The sequence below is a fragment of the Poecilia latipinna genome, unplaced genomic scaffold (assembly GCF_001443285.1).
Source record: "Poecilia latipinna isolate Pla-1442-1.1 unplaced genomic scaffold, P_latipinna-1.0 Scaffold1713, whole genome shotgun sequence".
Lineage (NCBI taxonomy): Eukaryota > Metazoa > Chordata > Actinopteri > Cyprinodontiformes > Poeciliidae > Poecilia > Poecilia latipinna.
Genome location: NW_015114329.1, coordinates 256,736 through 262,264, shown reverse-complemented (window position 1 = coordinate 262,264; position 5,529 = coordinate 256,736). Strand labels below are relative to the sequence as shown.

Genomic DNA, 5,529 nt, shown 5'->3' with positions numbered 1-5,529 from the left:
AGTTTTGTGTAGAACAGATTGCACACAAACATGTTTTTTTATCTGAAGCGCAAAATGTTGTTAGTTTCTTCTTAATTAGTGCTGTGTCGTTCTTTTGACAAACTGACTTTTAGAACCTGTATACACCAGTTAACAATTAATCAATTACTAAATACAGTAATGATATCAATAATCGATTCACCCAATTAATCATTTTTGTCATGTTGGTTTTCAGTTTACGAACCCACATGCAAGAACACAAGCAGAAGAGATCAACAAGGGGAACACAGACTCACTCGAAATCCGGGGAGGACTGTTCTTCACCAGAACCGCGAGAGGACAGCAGGATATCTGACAAGGAAGACAACGAAGAGTTAGAGCGGAACAGATCACAGAGAGCCTATCTCTGGAACGAGTAGTTACCGAAGTAAGCAAACACTCAGGCGATGAGAAAAAGAGGAGCTGCTGCTTAAATCCATAATCCACGCCCTCCAAAACGAGCTGCAGGTGTGTAAACGGGTTGAACTCAGCAGCTTCCCAGGGGCTCTGCATGTCGGCGACATCTGGTGGATGTCATGAGGGATGCCGGTTCCAATGGCAGTAAAAAACTCAAACCCAAAAGAAAAACAAAATAAAACTGGGAAGAACGCAGACCCTGACAGTACCCCCCCCTCAACGGACGCCACCTGGCGGCCGAGCAGAGGACGAGGGCTCAGAGTCCCAAAAATCCCTAATGAGGGCGTTATCCATAATAAACGATCCAGGGACCCAGGACCGTTCTTCAGGACCGTAGCCCTCCCAGTCGACGAGGTATTGGTAGCCCCGACCCCGCCGCCGGGAGGCAACCAGCTGACGGACGGCAAAGATGGGGTGGCCATACCTGTCCAGGGAGGGAGGAGGGGGTTCGGCCGGAGGGCAAAGTTCACTGGAGAGAACAGGTTTAATCTGGGACACATGGAAGGTCGGGTGGATACGCAAGGACGGAGGAAGTCGGAGTTGCACAGCAGAGGGACCAACGAGCGCCAGTATCTTGAATGGACCGATGAACCTGGGAGACAACTTCTTGGACATAGATTTGAGGGGAACGTCACGTGTCGATAACCATACCTTCTGACCAACGGAGTAGGTCGGGGCAGGGATCCGACGTCGGTCAGCGAGTCGTTTATTAATAGCGGATGAGTGGTTGAGGGCGGAGATGGTGTCATTCCAGACCTTGTGACTTCTGCGGATGTGATGTTGGACTGACGTGACTGAGATGTCGCTTTTGTCAGACGGGAGGAGAAGAGGTTGGTATCCCAGGACTATTTCAAAAGGAGAGAGGCCAGTAGCTGCAGAAGTGTGGCAGTTATGTGCATACTCTACCCACGGAAGGTGTTGGGCCCAATCATCGGGGTTGGAGGAGGTGAGACATCGCAGGGTGGCCTCCAGCTCCTGGTTAATTCGTTCAGTCTGCCCGTTGGTTTGGGGATGATACCTGGAGCTGAGAGCCACCTTGGCTCCCAGGGCGGAGCAGAACTGACGCCAGACCTGCGAGATGAACTGGGGCCCACGGTCGGAGAGGATCTCCTGGGGTATCCCATGCAGCTTGAAAACATGCTTAATAAGTAGCTTAGCTGTCTGAGCAGCGGTGGGTAGTTTGCGCAGGGGAACGAGATGACAGGCTTTGGAAAAACGTTCGATGATGGTGAGAATGGTGGTCATACCTTTGGACACTGGGAGTCCGGTAACGAAGTCGACAGCGATGTGGGACCATGGTCGTTTTGGGATGGGTAACGGCTGCAGGAGACCTGCAGGGGGTCGGTTGGACGACTTGTTGCGTGCACAGACTGAGCAGGCGGAGACATACTCCTTAACGTCCTTGTGCATCGATCCCCACCAAAACCTGCGATTGACCAACCCTATGGTGCGACTGACTCCAGGGTGAGCAGAGAACTTAGAGGCATGAATCCACTGTAGGAAGCGCGCACAGACAGCAGAGGGAACGTACAGTTTACCTGGAGGGCAGGATTCAGGAAGAGGCTAGGTTTGGTGCGCTTGGCGGATGATGTCCTCTATCTCCCACGTTACTACTCCGACTGTGCAACTAGGCGGAAGAATGGGAGCCAGGCTTTCCTCCGAATCATCAGGGGAATGTATCCTGGACAGGGCATCTGGCTTTACGTTCTTAGAACCTGGACGATAGGAAATTGAAAGGTTAAAGCGTGCGAAGAACAGAGACCAGCGAGACTGGCGTGGGTTGGATCTTTTAGCTGACTGGAGGTAGGACAGGTTTTTGTGATCGGTCCAGACTAGAACGGGGTGTTCTGCTCCCTCCAGCCAGTGACGCCACTCTTCTAAAGCCAGTTTTATGGCCAGCAATTCTCTGTCTCCCACATTATAATTTCTCTCAGCAGGAGAGAGTCTGCGGGAAAAGAAAGCGCACGGGTGTAACCTCTGATCATGCTCGGTGATCTGGGACAGAACAGCCCCCACCCCTATATCGGAGGCATCAACCTCCACTACAAACTGCTTACTAGGGTCGGGTTGAACAAGGACAGGGGCCTTGGAGAACCGTGACTTGAGTTCGGTGAAGGCGGCCTCGGCTTGAGGAGTCCAACTAAACACCCTTTTAGTGGAGGTGAGAGCTGTGAGGGGGGAGGCTATCTGGCTATAGTTCCGGATGAACCTCCTGTAAAAGTTGGCAAAGCCTAGGAAACGTTGGAGTTGTTTACGCGTTTCAGGCTGGGGCCAGTCCAGAACTGCTTTGATCTTGTCCTCTGCCGCTCTGACCTGTCCGCTCTCAAGGACGTACCCCAGAAAGGTTACTGACGGGCGGTGGAACTCACATTTTTCGGCTTTCACATACAATTTGTTCTCCAGTAACCTCTGGAGAACTAGACGGACGTGTCTTTGGTGCTCAACAAGGGTCCTTGAGTAGATGAGGATGTCATCTAAGTAGACAAAGACAAACACATTAATGAAATCTCGGAGGACGTCGTTCACAAGGGCCTGGAAGAAGGAGGGGGCGTTAGACAAACCAAAGGGCATGACCAGATACTCGTAGTGCCCCATTGGGGTTTTAAATGCGGTCTTCCATTCGTCACCCTCTCTGATACGGAGTAAATGATAGGCGTTTCTAAGATCCAGTTTAGAAAAGATGGTAGCACCCTGAACAGGCTCGAAGGCAGATGAGAGCAGGGGTAAAGGATACTTGTTCTTTATGGTAATTTGATTTAGGCCTCTATAGTCGATGCAGGGCCTAAGAGAACCATCCTTCTTGCCCACAAAGAAGAAACCAGCACCTAAAGGGGAAGATGAGGTACGGATAATACCTGCAGCGAGGGATTTATTTATGTACTCCTCCATGGCCTGGCATTCGGCCCTGGAGATGTTGTACAGTCTACTGTTAGGTAGAGGGGCCCCAGGCAGGAGGTCGATGGCACAATCATACGGTCTGTGAGGCGGTAGAGAGAGGGCTTTGTCTTTACTGAAAACAGTAATGAGGTCATGGTACTCACTAGGAACGGAAGTGACATCGGGCGGATCGACCTCAGCCATCGTAGAACGTGTGGACTGCAAAGGAACAGTGGAACGGAGACAGGTGGAGTGGCATTTGGAAGACCAGGAACCAATCTTTCCCTCAACCCAATCTATCTGGGGGTTATGAGTGAATAGCCAGTTGAACCCTAGAACTATGGGGGAACTGGTTGTGGGAAAAACATAGAAAATGATCTCTTCAGTGTGGTTACCAGAAATTAGCAGGCGTAGTGGCTTGGTCCGGTGGGTTATCTGGGGTAGACCCTTCCCGTCCAGGGCAGCGACACGGAGAGGAACTGGTAGAGGTTCAGTAGGCACAGAGAGCTGGTGAACTATGTCAGAACTGATGAGATTTTGTTCACAACCGGAGTCAATGAGAACTGACACAGAAAGTGAGTCATTGTCGGTAAATAGGGTGACAGGAACGGTGAGACGGGGTTTTGCGGTGGACGGTGCCGGCAGTCTCCCCGCTTTCACTGCCGGACCTGTGGGTTTAAACGTACAGGACAGTTAGCGATCACATGGTTCGGCTCACCGGAGTAAATACAGAGCCGGGAGCGTAGCCTCCTTTGGCGCTCTTTGGGTGTGAGCCTCGTGTTTCCTATTTGCATGGGTTCAACATCTGGGGCTGGGGGAGAAGGAGGTGAATGCTGAGCAGAAGAACGACTACTGGTTAGCAAGGCGCGTGGAGAAGAGACTCGACGGGTGCGTTCTCTGGCTCTAGCACGGATTCAGTTGTCCAATCTTATAGCTAGGTTTATGAATTCGTTCAAGGACTCTGGCTCATCCAGCGTGGCTAGTTCGTCTTTTATCTGCTCGTTTAGACCATGAAAAAAGGCGCTCTTGAGAGCTACAACATTCCAGCCAGATGCGGCCGCTTTGATTCTAAAGTCTATGGCGAAATCAGAAACAGTTTTCTGACCCTGCTTTGTCACCAGATGTCACCAGAAAACTTATCTGGAGTTGCCGGGCGGACCTCAGAGAACCCGGAGAGTAGACCCGGGCGGATCCGGGACTACTGACGGAGCAGATGGGGAAGCAGAAGATTGGTTAGCGTCCTGTGGTACTGAGTTCTGTAGGAAATTGGAGAGTTCAGTTAATCGTTGGTTAGTTTCGGCTTGGCGATTTCCCAGCTCTCTCAAAGCTGCGTCGTGGGACTGAATGAGGGCGTGTTGGTCTGATATCGCTCTTCTGATCGCGTCTGCGGAGGTCGTAGCTTGGCCTGAGTGTTCTGTCATGTCGGTTTTCAGTTTACGAACCCACATGCAAGAACACAAGCAGAAGAGATCGGTAAGGTGTACAATAATAGGTTTTATTGAAGTCAGGGGAGGAGTCAGGAAGCGAGTACTGGAGCTGATGACCGGGTCGTCTTACTGCCAACAGGGGAAGCAGGATTAGAATAGTAAGGTGAGAATCGTTCAGGAATAATCCAGGGTCTTTCTTACTTGGAAGGAAGGAGATGAAACTTGAGCCGCGACCTCGGCGGTAGGTTTCGTTGGAGAGCGGACAGGTTTGTAACCGCTGGCGGGACGGCTTAGACTGTGGTTCGATGGTATTCTTTCTCCGGCTGGGTTGGGGCTTGGGCCACCTGACCCGGACGCTTCCGAAGGGGAATCCACCGGAGAGGGACCGACGAGGGGGAAAGGTGAGCACACGAGTTAGTGGCGTCTGACCGGTAACACTGACAGCGTCGAGGGAGGACACAGGAGGTAGGTAATCCACAACAAGGGGAACACAGACTCACTCGAAATCCGGGGAGGACTGTTCTTCACCAGAACCGCGAGAGGACAGCAGGATATCTGACAAGGAAGACAACGGAGAGTTAGAGCGGAGCAGATCACAGAGAGCCTATCTCTGGAACGAGTAGTTACCGAAGTAAGCAAACACTCAGGCGATGAGAAAAAGAGGAGCTGCTGCTTAAATCCATAATCCACGCCCTCCAAAACGAGCTGCAGGTGTGTAAACGGGTTGAACTCAGCAGCTTCCCAGGGGCTCTGCATGTCGGCGACATCTGGTGGATGTCATGAGGGATGC

The 5,529-nt window shown here is 51.7% G+C and overlaps 1 long non-coding RNA gene across 1 annotated transcript; it reads right to left on the bottom strand.

The window, feature by feature from the left end:
• Window positions 1-5,047: 5,047 nt before the first annotated feature.
• LOC106964745 (uncharacterized) lies at window positions 5,048-5,529 on the bottom strand. Its single transcript, XR_001428495.1, has 2 exons — window positions 5,367-5,529; window positions 5,048-5,294 (listed from the first exon to the last, which is right to left on the bottom strand). It is a non-coding gene; the product is annotated as an uncharacterized LOC106964745 (long non-coding RNA).